The sequence below is a fragment of the Periplaneta americana genome, chromosome 5, assembly GCF_040183065.1.
Source record: "Periplaneta americana isolate PAMFEO1 chromosome 5, P.americana_PAMFEO1_priV1, whole genome shotgun sequence".
Lineage (NCBI taxonomy): Eukaryota > Metazoa > Arthropoda > Insecta > Blattodea > Blattidae > Periplaneta > Periplaneta americana.
In genome coordinates, this window is record NC_091121.1 from 77,349,751 (window position 1) to 77,371,958 (window position 22,208).

The 22,208-nt window shown below is 35.3% G+C and overlaps 2 non-coding genes across 2 annotated transcripts; one reads left to right on the top strand and one right to left on the bottom strand.

Moving 5' to 3' along the window:
* Nucleotides 1-21,273: 21,273 nt before the first annotated feature.
* On the bottom strand, nucleotides 21,274-21,349 carry TRNAC-GCA (transfer RNA cysteine (anticodon GCA)). The gene has a single exon. It is a non-coding gene; the product is annotated as a tRNA-Cys (tRNA).
* A 330-nt stretch (nucleotides 21,350-21,679) lies between these two features.
* On the top strand, nucleotides 21,680-21,755 carry TRNAC-GCA (transfer RNA cysteine (anticodon GCA)). The gene has a single exon. It is a non-coding gene; the product is annotated as a tRNA-Cys (tRNA).
* Nucleotides 21,756-22,208: the final 453 nt, after the last annotated feature.

Consider the following 22,208-nt stretch of genomic DNA (forward strand, 5'->3'; position numbering starts at 1 on the left):
TTTCTATGAAACAACACTTTTATTCTGTACTCTTGCGGGAAAATGAAAATGATGACATCTTTTACAGGACAATGAACAACATAAGACTGAACCTGCAAGTTTAAAACATCTCTCAAACGGAGGCAGGTTATCTCTGAAAGGATTTAAATGTTTACTTTCTCACGTTGTATTGCACCCCCCTCCCATAAATCCGTTACCTGATCCTCTGTCAATTAACTCCCTCATAGTTTGTTTCAATAGCAAGCTCTTAAAATAGTAAATATTTACTTCAATAAATTTTTGTTATCTGAAAACTCCTGGATTTCAATTTTCTGTATATAGAAAAGTAACGGATGGACTTACCCGTAGTTCATTTTAAGCTGCTAAAAGGACGAAAGTAGTAAAACTGGGATTTACTGAATATAGAAAAAAGCATATTCTTTCACATTTTAAGTAATAAAGTTGAAATTATAAACTATCGTGCCTAACAAATACTTGTTTTTAAGAAATATCAAGCGCATAAAAATAATAATGATTTACTGTATTAAGAAGAATATTAGCAACATTAAACTTTGAATTGTGAAAATTCTGCAATCAGCATGAAATTTTGATTCAGAAACACTAATTTTTTCAGAACAAGAAAATCCATGTAGATCAGTGTAATCTACTCATGGCTATAATATAAAGTATTAGGCCTACAGGTTGTAGTTCCGAATATAATAATTAATAATAATATAATAATGATAATAATATAATGATAATAATAATAATAATAATAATAATAATAATAATAATAATAATAATAATAATAATAATAACAATAATAATAATGGCTTTATTTAACCTGGCAGAGTTAAGGCCGTAAGGGCTTCTCTTACACTCAACCAGAATTAAACTTGCTTACATAGTTGAACATACAACTGGATCGGAATTAAGTAATTACTTACTGATACAATTTAGGTACATAATGAGATCAAAAGAGGTAGTTACATAAAAATTTACCTCATAAAATAAAAATAAACATAGTGGAATACAAATTAATGTTGTTAGAATCAAATACGAATCACATAAAAATAAAAGCCGATAATTCAATAAAAATTGTACGCATTAAAAATAAAAATAAACACATTAGTAGACTATACATATTAGCAGGGAACGGATTTATATGGACTAAAAATATATGAAATATGTAAATATATATGTAGTTATTTTTACCAAAATATGGAATTAAATATGGATTTTTACCAAAATATGGAATTAAATATGGACTTAAAATTATAAAAAAATGACTATGTACGTTAAATATTGGTACATTTTAATCAAACTAAACAAAAAATATAATGGACGTACCTTATCTTCCAATGTAGTTTCAACAAAACACAATTTTTATTGTCTGTTACCATAACAATAGGTTACAAACATTTCTTTCAAGTGCTGAAAAGTGAATCTTCTTCTATTGTCTCTGAGGATAGATTTATACTGACTAAAAGAGCGTTCGACGTCACAAGAAGTAACTGGTACATAATTCAATTTCACAATGTCTGCTGGGGATAAGTCCAAGTTAATCTTCACTGTTGATTCACCACTCATCACAGCAACAACCTTTTGTAGTTCTTCATATCCAGGGTTTTTTGAAAGTACAGTGTCCACCTTAGCTCTTACTGCATCTGCAACTTTACCTCTACCACGATTCAGTTGTTCCACAGTACTATTTATAATTTCAAAACTTTCAGATAGTGAAAGGTGCCTATTTTGGAGACTTTTGAGCGTTTTTATGATGCATGAAAATGTATGCTGAATGTGAGCTAAGTCATTCTTCACACTTATGTCACAGGTAACTGTTTTCGCAGTATCAATTGAGACTGCATCTTCAGAGTCCAATGCAAGGAGAACATTGTTAATAGAGTCTATATGTTCGGCATAATATTCAACTGCTTCTAGCCATGTACCCCATCTAGTTAAAATTGGCTTTGGTGGCAATGGAATTTCAGGGTACATTTCTTTCAACACGTTAACTCTACTGGGAGCTTTGAGAAATACTTTTTTCACTGATGAAATCAACAAATCTACTTTAGGGAAATTGTCTCTGACCACTTCTGCCACACGATGAAATGCATGCGCCACACAAGTAAAATGAGTCAATTTAGGATATACAACAGATAATGCTTGTCCAGCTTTGACCATATAAGGGGCAGCATCGCTAATAAAGAATAACACATTATCGTACATAATACCCTTTGGCCACAGGATACCCATAGCTTCGTTGAACAGTTTAACTATAGTTTTGTTATTGCACTTTTCTAGAACATCACAATGTAAAAGAATTCGTTCAGAATATTGTTCACTTAACAAACCGATAACTACATTACCAACAAGTCTACCTTCTTTGTCGGGAGTCTCATCAATGGAAACCCAAATTGAACTATCTTTAATTTCATCTCTTATCTTCTGTATTGTCTCATCGTAGATGGATGGAGCATACGTCTTCCTAAGTGTTGACTCATCCGGGATTGTATGTTGAGTATATTTTTCAAGGAATTCCCTGAAGACCTTATTCTTTAGTTTGTAGAGAGGAATATCAGCAGAGATGAGAGAACGGCACAGGTCGATGTTAAACTCAGATCTTACATTCGATGTTGTTGGTTGTGTTAAAAACAATTGTCTCTGCTTGGAATTTAGTTGTTTGTTGGCCTGATGTTTACTAGTTGTAATGTGTTGTTGCACCAGGAACTTTTGTGTAGATGATACTGCACACTGACACAAATTACAAAATAATATTTTATTGTCAGTTGATAAACCATCTTCTTTAAATTCTGAAATGTAACTTGTTAGTTTTGATTTTAAATTGACTGAATGACGTACTTTTGGCATATTTACCGTCTTTATAGTATGATTTACAAAACTGAACCTATGTGTACTCTGACTGGCATTTAACTGTTGAGCTGCACAACTGAAGTCTGTTAAAAATTTTAAATTAAATTAATACAGTTTTGTAACTTACTTTCCCATTGTTGATAGGACTGCTAATTTTCAAATAACTCTGATGTTAAAGGGATTACTGAACATGTGTTTAAATCTCTATTGTTGAAATGTATTTTTAAAAGTTAATGGAATTTTGTTTTGTTTTATTGTTAAACCTAATATAATATGGACTGTTTTATATGAAATATGGAAAATATATGGAAATTAACGAAAATATGTACTAAACTCTAAAATATGGAAAAATATGGAAAATAAAAGTAGGATTTTTCAACCCTACACATTGTGAAACATAAAGATAATGCAAAATATAAATTATATTAGCTTTATAAGTAAATATGTATTTACATATAAATCCTTTCCCTGCATATTAGTATTAGATTACAATTAAGTAGGATTCACATAATTAAACCAGAAACCGACAATTGAGTAAAATGTACACAAAAAATAGATTAATAATAAAAAACAACACAGTGGGATACATATTGGCGTTAAGTGATAAATAAACACGATTTACATGATTATACAATAAAAATAAGAAACAAAAAAATAAAATTAAATACAGTGGAACACATTCCATTAAATATTTGAAACGCTTTAGGTCTGGCAACTCATCATAAGATATTTTTCTAATTTACATTTAAAGGTGATTAAAGTTCGGCAGCTCTTGACTTCAGGCGGCAGAGAATTCCAGTGACGAGAAGTAGCAACAGTGAAAGATGAAGAATAAAGAGATGATGTGTGGAGTGGTATTTCTAGCTTGTTAGGTGAGTTTATTAAGCTCAGACGTTGCATGAAGTGTTTGTAGAGCTACAAAGTAAACAAATGACTAACATAGGACGAGTATTGAAGTTTATCGGAAATATTTCATTAATTTCTGCCATTAATAGAGGGTGATTAGGGCTACATATTTATTTAACCCTAGATTACTAAACTTCTGTTGGACGGACATTATTGCTAATCATTTGTCTGAGAGACTATTCACTTCATGTTGATTGAAATACTTCATTACTTAAAATTATGTTTACTTAAGAACATATTATTTTAAAACTTAAGATTAATAATTTTAACACGTTTACATCTCATTCCATTCACAGCAACCTTCGGTATTATTTTGATGTCTACTATCAAATTCCCCAGTTACTTCCCACATGAAATGGAAACGCCTTGTATATTGATAGTTCACACGTCTCTGTAGATTTTCTCTCTATGGACATGAGTTTGCTTTCGTTTTATGTCGATTTATACTAGTTCCTCAGACTAGACGAATTTATTACTGTGAAGTTCAGTAGCAGTAGTAGTATACGAAGAAGCTATATATATGGCAACATAATGTGGAAATGAATTATATTTCGTTTAGAGCATCATTTTATCTTTTCACAATTTAGCGGAAGAAAGTAACTGCAGTCTCAGTATGAACACCTGGGGCTGTAGTATTCCTGGTTTATGCAAAGCAATATTGAATAGCGAAACGTTCTAAGCTTGACTTGACCTGTAGCCATTCGCTCTTTGTGCCAGTCTATGACTGCTCTGATATACTATATGGTTTCTCCTTATACACAGGTACTACTGTGTAGTCAAAGGTACAACAGAGGAAGTAGCCCTTAACCCATTGACCTGAATGGTAGGCGAATCGCACAGGCTTCTGTGTAACAGCAATTCAAGTTTGCCATAAAATTTCCAAGTACCGTTCCTAATCTTCTTGCATATTATAAAGGTATGAATATTATTGTACGTATCTGCAATATAGAGGCCTGCGATGAAAAAAAAAAAAGAAAAAATTTAAAAAGTATTAGCTCTCCTTTACGTATTTTCTGTGCTGAAGCCAAAAGTGACATAAAAATAGCACATCACGCACCTTTTTTTACACAAAACTATATTTTATGTTTTATATCATTAATATACTGGTGATATTGCTGCACCCATAACCCAGTGCTCTAATGTAAAATTTTGTACTCGCCTGTTGATGAACATCAGAAACATAAGCTAGAACGAGGGCTATATTTTGATGCGAAGAGGTCTTTGGAGGACTGGTGAAGGATCACATTGAATGTGGTGTAAATTGTCTATAGGCAGAATGGTTGATTCTCTACATCTAATGTGGAAGAGCCTTTCCTGCGTACACGGAAATACTCACTGACTGTAGCATTAATCTCCATGCTGACAACATAGAAATAACGTTTAATTTAAATTATGGTGATGTTGATATGTGAAATGTGTAGGCCTAAGAAAACAATATAAAAATAACACAGAGTTTTATATTAAACTTAACAAAATACAATTAGTTGACATCTTATTTTGCGAAATACCTTCCGAATGGCAAATTTAACACCGAAATCACACATTTTACTCCTCGAAAAATATACGGCTCCTACTAAAGAATCATATAAATAGCACGTCAAGTACTTTATCCACAGGAGTGGCTAATTTGATCCCTAACTTTCTCCAACCGCCCTCGACGTGGATTCCGGTCATAGACTGAAGTCAACAGGGCAGCACAAAAACAAACATAAATTCATCGGAGATATCTAGGTATGATATCTTATCAGATCATGAAATATCGACCTACATAAATAGTTGATTCCGTTTGTCTGTACTCTGTCAAAATTTTGAAACAGCACCATATATAAGTAGCAGAAATCCTGCATTATCATATAGTTAATACAAGGTCTTTCATAAGTAACGAGTCCATCGAAAAATTAACTATTTTGGATAATTTTTTTGAAACGACAAAAAACCCTTCCTGCTGCCGTATCGTCGTTTTGATGTTCGAGCCTTGCTACACGAAGTGTTTCCAGGCAGATGGATCTGTCGCACAGGCCCAATCCGTCGGCCTCCGCGATTGACTCCCCTGAACTTTTTTTCTTGGGGATTCTTCAAGGATTGTGTCTATGCGACTAAGCAACGCACCATTCCTGAATTAGTGGAACGAATTGAACACACGATACAAATGATTACACCTGACATGCTCGTCAAAGTCCATGAAGAGTTGATACATCGCTTATGTTGTGCATTCAGCAGAACGGAAAATATTTTGAAAATTGTGCACCACTATTTGTCAACAATTGAAGCTGTTTTTACATTTATGTGTTTTAATAAAGGTTTAAAACACTAACCGTAATTTTGTTTAATAGCTCAGGTGGCGAGGGGAGGGGGGTGTTTATTTTCAAATCGACTGTATGGCACCGGGAAGGGTTGTTTCTCGTGAGGATGAAAATCATTTTAAAAAATTATCAAAAATAGTTTATTTTTCGATAGACTTTTTACTTATGAAAAACTCTGTATAACTGAGGATCGATGATTAATCCTGCAGAATAAAACCACAAAGACATCGCACAAATTTGTCCATGTACAGGGGGAAAAAATCTCTATTTCCCCAGTGGCGAGTATCAAAATAGAAACCGAAAAAAAGTTAATTTACACTTCGAGAGAGAGAGACCTCATTCGTTTCATTGCAATTGCATGCGATGGAAAGTCCGATGGTGGCGCAAGTCGCATTCTATTTGGTGCGACGGGTTACAAATCACACGGAAAGTCATTTCCTGGAGTATTACAGAGTCGTTTTCCTTGCGGAAACTCTTAATTTTCAAGGTAAAAAACTTATCAGCGCCAGATATTATTGAATTTTTATTGCTCTGTTGCTAGGAAGAACATTCCTACTCACATCTTTCGCATACTTTTGCATTATTCAGAAATTACTTCGTAAAAAACTGCATTTAACACGAATAATTAAGTGATTGACTTGGTTTGAATTTTGTTTTACTTGTCATTCTGTACAAAATAGAGACAGAGTTGAGATGCTAAAAATCAGATGACTTGTCTGAATTATGAGAATGGGCCTATGTCTTGTATTCAATCCAGAAAGCAAGATATTATCTTCCTATACTTGTACGTAAATATTAATTCATATATTTTGAATGACAATGAAAGGAAAATATAAACGCAAATGTAATTTCTAACACTATAAAAGAACTAAAACATTAAGGAATTTGTGATACGCAAAATGATAAATTGTACATAATGTTCAAGACACTGATATATTGGGTATAAACGAGATAAAAAATGTGAGCTAACTTTCAATAAATACATTAATGAAGGGCACATTAGGCAAGTCAGTTGCTGAAACATATGGACGAAACGAAACTAAATCAGTAAAAAAAAAAAAAATTATAAATAAAATTACAGGAAATTAATAGAATACTTGTGGTTGTGTGAAACTTACATCTTGAGTTGGATGTTATTGTGATATTTAGATATTTAAGGAATGTATTCTTATCTATAAGAATTGTGAATATTATTAAGTATGAAATAAATTTGGTACAGTTTGTATTTTGTGACATTAAAGATGATATTTTACCTTATTTCTCTACTGAATGCGGGTGTTAAAAAAACATTCAGTATTTTGAGAGATGGTAGTAGGCCTATTCATCAAAACAAGATAAAGTCCAATCTTGGAAGATATTAATTTTAAAAGTCTTGTTTATTATACTTTTTTCCTGTTTTGAAAAATACTACCACGTCTCAAAACATTGAATGTTTTAACGCCCTATATATTCCATATAGACCTATATGCAAGTACTTACAATGGAATAAAAATGCTCTGTTTAACTTCAATATTGCAACGTGACTACCATAATAACTGTTACATTCGCTTGGTTTGGTTCCTTCAATTCAGACGTTAGTTCAATTTATTAACACATAGAAGTACATTGGAAATATTATACTCCCATACTTCCTTTATTTGCCTAGGTGTATTAGTCCAACTGTTTTAGGTAATGTGACGTAACTTTCTGCTGTTGCTAAGTAATGGTGTGACGTAACTCGTCGTTGCTAAGCAAGTGGCTTCAGAATAATATGACCTAAATCATTGTCGTTCGTAAGCATTAGTGTGACATAAATAGCCGTTGCTAAGCATGTGACGTCAGAATAGTGCGACATGTAGTATTTTGTGACTGACACATCCATGAAGGAGGTGAAAGTGGAGGTGTTCGAGAAATGTGTACTCCCCGGGCTACTTCATGGCTATCAAACATGGTCTTTGAACGAGAAGCTGAGACTGGCGGTAAAAATCTGCCAGAGAAAAATGGAACGAAAAATAATACAAGTGACACTAAAAGACCGAATCCGCAATGTGGACCTCAGGAAGAACACGGGCATGAAAGACGCAGTACAGGTTGCAGACGAACTCAAATGGAAATGGGGATGCGTAGCTAGGATGCGTGACACCCAGTGGACATACAGAGTGACCATGTGGGACCCAGGATCGGGAAGCGGAGTGCAGGAAGACAGAGAACCAGATGGGCGGACACATTCACACGGAGAGCGGGGATGCAGTGGACGAGGCGTGCAAGAAGCATATCAATGTGGAAAAAGCTGTCGGAGGAAACGTCAATCGGTGAAAAGTGAAATGTGTTCTGAAGTGCCAGCAGAAACGCGAATGTGAATAGTGAAATGATGCAACGTGAGCGACAGAATCAGTGAATAGTGACCGTAAACCAGTGAAAGTGCTTCATACCCAACACGAGAGACGATGAACAAGAGAACAAGGTCGAACACTCTCTAGGCTAGCTCACCTAAAGAGTGAATGAGAGCTACCCTGCCTACGTGCAGGAAACTTTAGCCCTCAACTGATGTCATAGGATAAATTCTAAATTCAAAATGCGATGTAACTCGTTGCTAAGCAAGTAATGTCAGATGTTGAAATTTCCGTAACGTTTTCTTCATTTGACCTTTGAGCATAAGCATTTCATGTTAAAATAGCCACAGTGCAGTGGACTAAAGGAATGACAATATTGAGAAAAATAAGAAGATTGCGCTATAATGAAGTTAAAACTAATCAAATAAGGGAAGAATGTGAACGGCATAAGGCGGCGAATAAGTATTGAAGAGAAATGATTACTAAAACTAAAAAATAATTATATAAGCTTATAGGACTAGTACCTATTTACATTGCCAGAGATTATATTCCGGCAGTAAAGAGCTCTAGATGATCAACCGAAAGATAGAGGAGTGGCTTAACACTAATAAGATATCGCTTGATAAAGACTCATTCCGGTAACTGTCATTGCTACAAACCGAGTCAGCGGTCTTCGAATTCTGACAAGGGAAATGAAGACGAATCATGTTCCAAGTCACTGGATGTCAGTTCCGTGCGTGCTGTTTGCTTTGGGTTGACCAGGGTGTTGGACACGTCATTCTGACCGCATAACATGAGTATTTATTTCAAGTACCTATTTTTATACATATTTCCAAAAATACCAAAAACGATTAAACGGACCAAACATTGGCTGAGATTATGGTCCTGCTTATGACTCATAATAAATTAGTATTAATTTTCTATATGTTAAAATGTTAAAATCTTTACTGTTCTTCTTACATCCTTTTGTTCTCATTTGTTTCACCTATTTGTCTCCACCATTTTGTTTTCCATTTTCCTCTCATTTCCTTATATTCTTGTTTATTCCTTCTCCGTACTTTATATTACACTTTTCATTTCTTAATGTCATCACATTATCTCAGATTTATGTCATCTCATCAATGTTTCATATCATATATCCTTAACCATTTCCTTTTAACTACTCATCTGATTATACCACCATAAATTCCTTACCACACCTCTTGTTATCTCCTTATCGATTATCATTCCATTTCATCTTATTATCCCATCACCTAGTCGTCATCTAGTATTCACTTCAAACTATTCTCTCTTTACAGTGTAGTTTTTTTCGTTGTCACTTCATCATTATTATCCCACCACCTTTTGTTATCTCGTGATCATTTCATCGTTATTATCCCATCACCTAGACTTAGTCGTTATCTCGTACTGAAATCCATTATTGTTCTATCACCTTGTCGTTTTCTTGTTGTTACTGTACTTATCTTCATGTGACTTTATCATTATTATCCTATCGTACAGTACGATTATTCAGTCACCGGCAATGTGCGCTTGGATCAGGCAAGTGCATTTAGTTACGCCAAGGGGTATTTGGGTTAGTCACTCGCTTGCCTTCGGAGCGTTCGGATGTCATGCGTGCAATAGAGCGGTATGTTTCTAGTACAGTTAAGCTGTACTGCATTCCTTTACCGACCGCTCGCCCTTATCTCTAGTCCGGAGCTCTCCCCACTACTCTATTACTTCCCCTCTTTCGCGTCGCCGAGCTGTCAGGTCTAAATAATCGGACTGTACTAATATCTCCATATTACTTCATTTAATGTTACCTTTTTATTAACCCATTATACAAAGTACTCTATCTTCTCATTACTTCATTATTATCCGATCACGTTGTCATAATTTTCTCTTAATTACTTCACCATTATTATAGTCTCCAAATTATATATTTTTTTCTCTATGTCACCTCTTTATTATTATCATCTCATCTACTCATATCTTCCTTGTTATCTTTCCATTATCATATTCTTGTCGTGTAATTAACTCCTCGTCGCTTTCTCATTAATATATTCTCCTTGTTATATGTTTATTTCATCATTTCTCCTTTTATAGTTGTCCTTCAATCATATTTTTATTCCTGCCTTCATCTTCTCATCTCGATTTCACCTTCTCTTCACAGTCTAGTATATACAGTCACGAAGCTTGAGTTGTGAGGGTGCTAGGAACAATAGACTGTGCCGGTACTATTCCTTATTGTCTGTAATGAGGCGATATTAGCGATCCTAGTGGTTAGCAGCTATCTATGGATGCATATTTACTAAGTACTGAGCTTCCTGACTGTATATACTAGACTGCGTTCTCTCTCTCTCTCTCTCTTTCAGGTTTCTCTCTCCTCTTTCACGTTTCCTTTTCTTCACTCTTTTCGTTCCGTCCTTCGACTCCAATTTTTTTTCCTCACTCTTTAAGTTTGATAATATACAACTATGGATGAGTCAAGCTTTCGCATATTGTTTTATTTTGTTCTCTTTCTATGCCAAAGAGGGTTGCGTTAATTTAATAAAATAAGTAATACAGGATTATTAAAAATTCTTCTCTCGAGGTTTCATTTGAAAGTACAATAAATTATTAATATAAAAATTATTTACCAATACAGGGATAGCCTATACGGTAAACAATAATAAATTAAATAATCATTAAGATAAAAATAATTAAAACGCGAATAAATAATAAATAAATCATTACGATAAAAATAATTAAAACGCGAATAAATAATAAGAAAATCATGAAGATAAAAGTAATTAAAACCACGTAAAACAGTTTTTTATTTAAGTCCAATTTTTGTTTTGTGATTTATTGATTCTGAACTTATATTACGGAAGAATATGGTAGATAGAGGGTACTAAAACAAACATTTTTCATTAATCAATGTGTGTCCTATCTCGCAACGGCAAGACGGTGCACTTGTTTTAGTGTTGTGACTGCTTTCCACATTGTGATAGTTTGTTGTTTTTATGAGGATTTATTCGTCATTTTCCATTGTTTTTAGATAAATTTATTGAAAGCTCATTCATCAGAGAGTCAACATTAAAAAAATGGAGCGTTAGGGCCCGAGAGAACTAGCCGACGTGCATTTGGTTTTTGTATCAAAGAACAGTGATATCCAGTTCGCAGGTTGTGTGTTGTTCACAGATAAAGCAACTTTCACACGTGATGGTATTTTTAACACACACAGCGTGCACATTTGGGAGCAGATGAATCTATATCCCGTTGCAGTCAGATCTCTTCATGTGCGATTTAGTGTCAATGTGTGGTGTGGCATCATTAACGACACACTACTTGGTCCACATGTCATGCTAAATCGCTTAACGGAAGAAACTTACGGGACTTTTTATTGGAAGTGGTACCGCTTGCATGGTTCCAGCATGACGGAACTTCTGCGCACTTCAGTCTTGCGGCAACGCAACAGCTGACGGCAACATTTGGTGACGGTTTGGTTGTCAAGGTCTGGTCCCATGGCCAGCAACATCATCGATCTTAATCCACTAGATGTCTTGTGGGGACATCTGAAGACTTTAGTATATGCCACATCTGTAGACCATGTCGATGAGTTTCTTCCACAGATTGTCGACGCCTGTAACACCATACATACTACACCTGGCATACTTGAACAGTTGCGGCAGTCAATGCTTCGACGTTGTCAGTATTGTTTACGAGAAAGGGGGCATCAGTTCGAAGCTCTTCTGTAATGCACAAGTTATCAAGCGGCATTGTCTGCTGTTTTTCATTGAAAGCTTAGTCATTAAAGAGTCAGACCACTGGTTCTTGAATAAATGATTGTCTATCAGCCACAGAAATTAGTTAATTTAGTTGAACCTAAATGTTTCACATCTGCTGCTTTACTACACATTACAAATTATGGTCCACGTCTATATAATTCGATAATAAAATTTCATCCAGAATTGACTACTTTAAGCAATGAAATTTTCAGATCCAGAATTAAAAAATTTATATGACAGACTTCCCTGTATTATATTATGTACCATGTATTGTAGAACAAGTTTATTTCTATCCTAAGTATATTTTTTCTATCTTATCTTGATTACTATATCAACATGACCTGTACTAATTATACTACTAATAATAAGTTAATATTAATCCACCAATCTCAACATCGTCTCTTTTTTCACTCAGTTATTACTAGTATTATTATTACTAACTTTATTATTATCATCTATATGTGACGTTTTTTCTTGAGTATTTTGTCTACAAAGTATGTATAATTACGTAACGGAACTGTCCCCGAACACGAGGTTTGCTCTTTCGGGGTACTTTAATGTAACGTTTTTATGTGTATGTTATTATTAAATAAATCTAAATAAATAAATAAATAAGTGTAGCGCCGTACTAGCGCGAGATGGGAATCCATTGCTTAATGAAAAATGTTTGTTTTAGTACCCTCTATCTACTATATTCTTCTGTAAGATAAGTTCCGAATCACCCTGTATGGATAACTTTTTTTTTTTTTTGAGAAAAATTAAATATTTTTATCTGCTATTTTTCAGCAAAATTACTGAGACCTTAACTTTCAAAGCGATTGGTACGAAAGATGCTGTTAAATCTAAAATATTATCCTAATGAAGTTTCGGCTGCAGTCACAATTAGGGGAGAGTCGGGTAGTATCGGACATCGGGTAGTATCGGACAGTGCGTTTCTTTCATCTACCACCATATGGTAGTACCTGAATGACATGGTTACGTTTCTCTATGCGGCATCACAGAAACGTAACCATGTCAATCAGGTACTATCATCGTGTGGTAGATGAAAGAAACTCACTGTCCGATATTACCCGATGTCCGATACTACCCGACTCTCCCCTAATAAAATACAAATTCTCTTACAATTTGTTTTTCGAGATATACAATCAGTATATTTTAACTTGCCACAGTATGGTATTTATAAATAAAGGATAAATTAATAAATCGTTAATTTTGTGTTTATTTGTCAAATAAACACTCATTATACATTTAGTAAACACGATATTTCGTGTGCACAATTCATATAGATTTATTTGTTGATAAAACGGACAAAATCCGTTCATTAGTAGTAGGCCTATACAGAAGAAATCGTTTCATAGATACAGATTTACAGAAATGAAATGCTGGTGCCATTTTTTTAAATATAATTCCGGAAAAGTGTAGTGCATTCATTCATTGCATTATCGTCTTATTACATTCTCTCTTCCACGTATAATGGGAATGTTATTGTGTATTCATAACTTAAATATTCTGAATAATTACCAACCGATTGTAGAATAAGGTATGAGAAAAACGAATTTTAAAATTCTCAATGTCTGTTTAATTGTGTTTCGTGTTACACTGTTAATATCTGACGTTTCCATTACAGCATTTCCATCAACTTTTAATTAGAACTGAAATTTTTATTGCTCGTTTTCCAGCGGCTTTCAGTTACGCCTTCGAAATGTTACATGTTTCATTTTAAAATTGCATGCCTACGTTCAAATATTTTTCTGGGTAATTTAAAGTTACAAAGGATGTTATTCAAAATGACCTTTAATGTATTAAAACGCCTACAAAACCAATATGTTAATGTGTTGGTTCACATGGAAAGATTGGTGCCCTTCATGTTACATTAGCTTGTAACCGGAGGCAGATTAATAAAGCAGTATGCACGCTTGAAAAGTATGAAGGCATTTTGTCTAGTCCTAATCACCCTTAGAGGTCTAGCGATGCCCATGTTCCTCTTTGGTTCACGAGTTCAAACCCTACGGAGGAAGATGTATTTTTAAAAAATGATGAAAATGTTAGCTAGTCTTCGTTAGAAAGAGTAATTCAACTGTGGATTCCGTCTAATCAATTTACGATACATTATTAAAGAAGCTTACCCCTCATAGATGGCTTCAGAGTAACGTCTCACCCACGCTGAATATTGATGCTGATTAAATTGTCCAAGTAATAAAACATTAATTATATAATTATGTTATTACTGTTACTATTGTTGCTTTTGCAATCATCAGCACAGAAAGACGGATTTCTGTAGTTTGGAAGGTTTACAGTATATACTCTTAATTTTTAAGAGCCAGTTTTATGCAGATATATATTATATTCTTGAAATCATTGTAGTCTATTTTGAAGACGCAAATACTCGGGAGGAAATTAAACACAGAATAAATATGGAAAATGCCTGTTATTATTCGGTTGAGAAGCTTTTGCCATCTAGTCTGCTGTCAAAAAATCTTAAAGTTAGAATGTATAAAACAGTTATATTACCGGTTGCTCTGTATCGTTGTGAAACTTGGACTCTCATTTTGAAAGGTGTTTGAGAATAAGGTGCTTAGGAAAATATTCGAGGCTAAAAGGGATGAAGTTACAGGAGAATGGAGAAAGTTACACAACACAGAACTGAACGCATTGTATTCTTCACCTGACATAATTAAGAACATTAAATCCAGACCTTTGAGATGGGCAGGGCATGTAGTACGTATGGGCGAATCCATAAATGCATATAGGGGAGAGTCGGGTAGTATCGGACCTCCGGTAGTATCGGACTGTGCGCTTCTTTTATCTACCACCATATGGTAGTACCTGAATGACAAGGTTACGTTTCTCTATGCGACATCACAGAAATGTAACCATGTCAATCAGGTACTATCATCGTGTGGTAGCTGAAAGAAACTCACTGTCCGATATTACCCGATGTCCGATACTACCCGATTCTCCCCTAGTGTTAGGAGGCCGGAGGGAAAAAGACCTTTGGGGAGGCCGAGACGTAGATGGGAAGATAATATTAAAATAGATTTGAGGGAGGTGGGATATGATGGTAGAGACTGGATTAATCTTGCTCAGGATAGGGACCAATGGCGGGCTTATGTGAGGGCGGCAATGAACCTCCAGGTTTCTTAAAAGTAAGTAAGTAAGTATTTACAACAGTTTCATATTCCCATAATATTACATAAATATACATTGGATTGTTACAGAAATGTGTTATAAAAGATACGACCACACGTCGCAACTTTGCGCAACTTTTTACTGCAGCTACAAAATTTGGTGTCCTTTGCATACACGCTCTAAAAGGAGCATATAGCGCGCTGTTTTCAGTGTTGCGTAATTTGAGAGCTGAAATATTTGGCTCAGGAGGTTGCTAGCCTGTTTATGCTCCTTATGTAGTTTTTGCAGGCGCAATTTAGCTGCAGGTTTGTATATCTTTGTCGATTCTTAATTAATTTGTCGTTGTTACTAGCTTATTTATAAAGTGCTTTAATTATAAGTTGGTGAAGAAAATGTTAAACTTGGAAAAGAGGATTACTGAAAAGTGGAAGCGGAAATGACCATACTTCCTTGCACAAAGTGAAAAAAATAGCAAACTTGGTGATACTTGACGCTTCTCTGGTTAACATGTTGCAATTATACGAGCTGTATCAAGGGCCGGTACTTCCAGAATGACAGTGAAGGATGTGATTGTCTGTGCACTCTGCCCTCTCGGCGAGGCGAGGCTTGGAGCTGTATTTCTAGTCTAACATGATCTTCCTCTCTCGCGGAACACGAGACACAAAGTTCCGCCGCAAGTTGGATCACTTAAGAACCCAGGAGTGCAAGTTCCTGTTGCGAAAAGAATTAAGAGGTGTTACAGTGGAACCGGAACCCCTGGAGACAAATTTATAGATTTCTCTTTCGCTCGACCTCCAGCACTTCGTAAGGAGGCGTGAGGGTAGCTTCTTCGTCTTTATCGACTTCCAAATGTCGATTATGAATTTGTGTGCATTTCAGTGAATTCTTTCCCTACAATGTAACTATATTCTATGCTTCTACAAACATGAATAGGAATTTTTCATCAGTATACAACGTAACATTTCATTGATTTATATTATCACATGCTTATAAAATAGAGATACATAACTGTATTGAACATGAATATATTTTTCCATAGACTTGTCGAATACAAATTAATTCGAACCCAAACTGAATTTCAGGTAGGAATAAAGGGTGCTATTCATAGACATTTCGCTAGCCCGCGCTACGAGCGTGCTAAACTAGCCCCGGCTATCGACTGGTTACTTGTACATGACTCATATCATATCATATATCATATATATCATATTAATGTAGGCCCAAGAATATATAACAAATTTATATTTAAGTATCCTAATCTTGTCAATTCTAATAGTTCTAGTATTAAATTTAAAAAGTTATGTATGGATTTTATAAAAATTGAAAAATTGTAAATTTAAATTTATATACTATAATTGCAGAGTAGACATAAAACAAATTGTATTGTATAATTATTAATTTCAATTCAGGAATCCGCCCCTGAGCACGAGTTCTACTCTTTCAGGGGCGAGCTAAAGTTTTCCTGTATATATTTTATTTTATGTTACAATTATTAGCAAAATAATAAACAAATATATCATATCATATATCATATCACATCATATCATATCGCTAACACTGGTTTATGAATACGAAAAACGTTAGTTCGCTGATCATCCACCGAAAATCCGCGCTTAGAATGTCTATGAATACGGCCCTTAGAGATTTCGTGTGCATTGTTTTACCCGTATTGGCCCTAGGTTTTTTTAAACTTTGACATTGCACTACTGTCACCGCATGATCAATGACTTAGCTACGTTTGAATGCCTAACATTGTAAACGTCACAGCAGTTAGGATAGAACAAGCGATAGAAGATTATGGTTGTTGACGATAGTGGTGGTAAATGTAAAGGCAGTGATGATGATGATGATAAAGGCAGAAACCGGGTTAAAATCCCGGTCACTCAACTTGAAATTTGTGGATGATAGCTAGGTTGCAAGGGTGGTATAGGGGCACTGCAGCGTTATTTGTGAATCACAAATGGTTCAGAATTGTCGCATTAATAAAATTATTCTTTACTTTAGCATATTCTCATCTGACATAATTACGAATATTAAATCCAGACGTTTGAGATGGGCATGGCATGTAACACGTGTGGGTGAATCCAGAAATGCATAGGCCTATAGGGTGTTAGTTGGAAGGCCGGAGGGAAAAAAATCTTTGGGGAGGCCGAGACATAGATGGGAGGATAATATTAAAATCGATTTCAGGGAGGTGGGATATGATGGCAGAGACTGGATTAATCTTCCTCAGGATAGGGACCGATGGCGGGCTTATGTGTGGTCGGCAATGAATCTCCGAGTTCCTTAAAAGCCATAAGTATAAATACAGAAAATTTTTTATTATGTTAAATGTTGTTTATGTTTTTTACACACAGTAAGTGTATGTCAATAAGGCGTTTTTGTTATATTTTAATAAATCACCTCGCGACCCTCTTTATACGACCCCCAGGGGATCGCGACCCCCAGTTTTGAAACCAATGATTTATATTTATATATATATATATATATATATATATATATTTTTTTTTTTTTTCAGAAAGTACTTAAAAAGTCCTACAAAATTCGTCAGTAGGTGTAAGAGTTAACAATGAAAATTTAAATAATTTAAGATGTGCCAACCATATCTCCATAATAGCTGACAATAAATTTAACAATATAATCAATCACTGGTTGCCAGTAAAGTACTGAGAGGCAAACGTAACAACAAGTAATAAATATGTTATTGCATTCAAACCTTTAAATTTATCACAAGTTTAGGCGCTTTTAGTTTTTCGACTCTCCTGAAAAGTTTTGATTTGTGGACATAACGCGTTTTGATTCCGAACTTTTCATTAACAATATAATCAATCACTGGGTGGCAGTAAAGTGGTGAGGGGTACATGTAACAACAAATAACGGAAAAATATAACCTGCTACACAGTTTAGTATTTAGGTTGCCGGATAAATAAAAAAATCTAAATCCAACGCTTGATATATGATGCCGAATTGAACAAATTAGAGCAGCACTTCCAAAATTACGACCACTTCTCACTAACAAGTATTCATCTCTGTTATTAAGACAACGAATAGTCCAGTGTTACGTTTGGACAATTTTACTATTTGGAATAAAAGTATTGACTGAAAAGTCGATATCACAGACGAGTTCAGACATTTGTGTTAGCCTATGAGTATATAGGGGAATCTCATGGACAGTCGACGCATATAACGATGCATTCTTTACGCAACGTGGCACAGAAATCTAATTATGATTATTAAATATGAAATATATTAAAATAATGCACATAGACCACATCCTTCGAAATGAAAGAACTATTTACCTGTACTCATTATGAGAGATGTGAAGAACTTGAATGTAAAATGGATTATTGAAAACCATATACTGAGTCACCTGGTTCTAGTGGTTTGAAAGTTCCTAAAAGTAGAGTTATTATTTTCATTTTGTCGCGCAGATTCCACTAGTAGTGTGTAGAGCAGACGTCTCCAAAAGCGTGCTCGCGAGTAAGCCCCTGAACGGAACCGAAGCCGGAACGTAATGAGCGTGCTCCGCCTCACCCATCCCCACCTGTACTGTACTCAATGTTTATGCGCAAACGAAGAGCAGTGGTGGACTATCATTATCATTGTGTTGGTCGGAGTGTTCCACCGTTTCACAATGTCTTCTAATCATGGACATAGTACATTCAAGGATGAATAGGAAGAGACATTTTTTGTGTTAGGGGGGCAGAATGTGAAATGCTTAATTTGTTCGAAAATTCTTAAGCGTGTGTTAAAATTCAACACGAAACGACAATACTCGACTCTTCAGAAAGAATATCATACAATTACAGGCATGTTGGACATGTGAAAATAATTTATTTTGAGGCTACCTTTATAACTGTTAGTTATACATAATAATCGGTATATTACAATAAGTTTGCACTCAGTTCCACATAACAAACATATGTTTTTCGTTTCATTTTGGGTGAAATGCGTAGGCCCACAAATATTTTGATAAATATAAAACAAGAAAATACAAACACAAATCACAGATATGTCCTCAGTCTTAAACAGAAAAAGCTCCTTGCTAGCTATGTTATAGGCCTAGCTTGGAATATTGGAAAATCAATGAAGCCCTCTACAGAAGCATCATTTGTAAAATAGTGCATACAGGACGTTACCAAAATATTGTGTCCAGAACAAAGTCAAGGTTTAAGAAAATTAAATTGTTTCCAATTACAGTTCAGAGAAGGAATTTCAAGATTGTAAATTTAATTAAATCTGAAGTCGAAACCACAATTAACCAGGTTGCAGCTTATTCACTTGCATTGTACGAAAGCACAGATAGAAATGACAAAGCTCACCTAGCCATTTTCATTCGAGATGTTAATGAACATTATACTGTGTCTGAATGTCTTCTATATGTAATTACAAAACACAACTGGAGAAGATCTTTTCCAGGCACTGAAAGCCACCATAGCACAGAAGAGGTTGAATTTGCAATGGTTGTGTCAATAGCAACAGACGGGGCTCCAGCTTCATAGTATGTCAAAATAATATACAAACGTATATTTCTTATTCTTTTGATGTTATTATTTGTAAACATAAGCAGACCGTTGCCGCGATCCCCCACTGATCGCTCCCATCTGTTGAGGTACGAGTCTCTCCCCCTTCTCTAGCCTTACAGCACACTGTGTTCCGCGGGCAGCATCGAGAGCATGAAAGACGATACGCTTTTTGGAGACCTCTGGTGGATAGTTTACTTCAAATTTGAATTGGATTGAAAGTCAAGAAGGGAAACGCCAAAAGACTGCAGTCGTGGCTGCGAAATGAATGCTATGATTTTCAAGAAATTATGTGCAGAAATTTGTATTCTTTTTTCTGTTCCATTTATTAGTAACTGCGTTCGATAATAATAATTTTATCTACAGTAATGTCACAAGACCTCGAGTGACATTTATTAGGACTATTTCGTGAATAAAATAAATATATAAATGATGTATTCCTAAAATTCGCTCACAAAATGTTAATAGTTGTATATTTATGAATACTTAACCTAGTCAGACATTGTGAAGTCGAAATAGATGAATAACGATTACGGTACTGCAATAAATAAATTGAATATTATTCAGTTATGTCAATATTGAGAAAAGCGAAATACAGGTTTAAAAATTTTAATTACATGTACTGCGATTTTCTCTTGTTATTATAACAGAAATACGTTTTCATTATCTGCTGAAATCATAATTTAATTTAAACATTTTATAGCAGGGGTCGTCAGCACAGAGCGCCCTGGGGCTAGCATCTTTTACCCGCGGAGAACACAGTGCACCATGGTGCACTCGTAGCTGGTAGCGGGTATGCTCTCTACCTCTTCCTGCTGCACGACGGTGCACACGGGACGGCACCGCTTACCCTTTGCACATCTCAGCGAGTGCTGACGACCACTGTTGTATAGTATAATTACAAATAACCTGATCAATACATTAATTATTAAACGAACAATCGTTATGAAAGAATGACATTTTATTGAGATACAATGGACATGGAATTAGAAGATGAAGATGTAGATGTGGAAGTAGGATTTCGCACTTTATTTAGTACATGCTCATCAATTTACGTGGAAACAGTTGACGACACTGACTAAACGAAATAACGACCATGCGATAAATTCTGCAATGCTTGGGAAAAGTGGCATATAAGTCAGTTTTCACAAACATTTTTTATGAATTTATTAACAACTTACGGTACATCTGCTCGCTTGGGAAAAGAGACTTAAGTATTTCTCCCATTACAAAAATTCATACAGAAGAAAATCAAATCGACATAAACCTGTGTGAAGACAGGTTTTTTCCCTCTCCTGTAAAATTAACATTTTTGACTTGTGCCACTTTTCCCGAGCAGTACGGAATTGATAGTGATAAATCGAGCTGCAGAAATTATTGCGATATATGACTGTGATTGGTTGGAGTTCAAAATTTCATTACACTTTATTGGCCGAAAATGGAATGACGTCGTATATACGAAATAGTCATAATTACTATTAAATACGAGAAAAATTCGTACCGGCACCGGGAATCGAACCCAGGACCTCTCAGCTCTGCGCGCTGAGCGCTCTTACCAACTGAGCCATGCCGGGACACGATCCACGGCGCCGGCCGAACCCCTCTCGTAATGTTATTTTACGGCCTTACTGCCTGCACTTGAGACGATACACGTCATAATATATATGCAGGAGCGCATATTTTTAAATGACTTTGTGGCCATATTCAACATCAGTTTCATGACAACTGCTAACTGTTTAATACATCAAATATTCATATGTATGAGGTCTCGCCCACCTCATATGGCCAAAAAGTCATTTAAAAATATACGCTCCTACATATATGACGTGTATCGTCTCAAGTGCAGGCAGTAAGGCCGTAAAATAACATTACGAGAGGGGTTCGGCCGGCGCCGTGGATCGTGTCCCGGCATGGCTCAGTTGGTAAGAGCGCTCAGCGTGCAGAGCTGAGAGGTCCTGGGTTCGATTCCCGGTGCCGGTACGAATTTTTCTCGTATTTAATAGTAATAATACAATAGACTAATTCATATTAGCCGTGTAATATTCAATGAGGTGGGCGAGACCTCATACATATGAATATTTTATGAAATAGTCATTCTAAAGAAATCTCCATATTGTCATAAGGCTGCGCGCACATTTTCAAATACTGCACCACTACTAACTACATACACACAGCGAGAACTCTTTCTTGCCTTCCTTACTCACCAGCAATAGACTGAAGGATAAGCACCAGTCTTTAGTTAAGGGTTAAATGGTTAATGAGAGGGGCAGAGTTCGCACATCGAGAGATGAAGTGCCCGTCTCTGAACTAACCAAACACCCAACATAGCTACCAAATTTAACTGCCACACGATTCCCAGTTTACGATTTCATCGCGTTGTAGTGGTCACAGTGATAGTTGTGATATTCCTACTGTATAATAATTACTGTATAT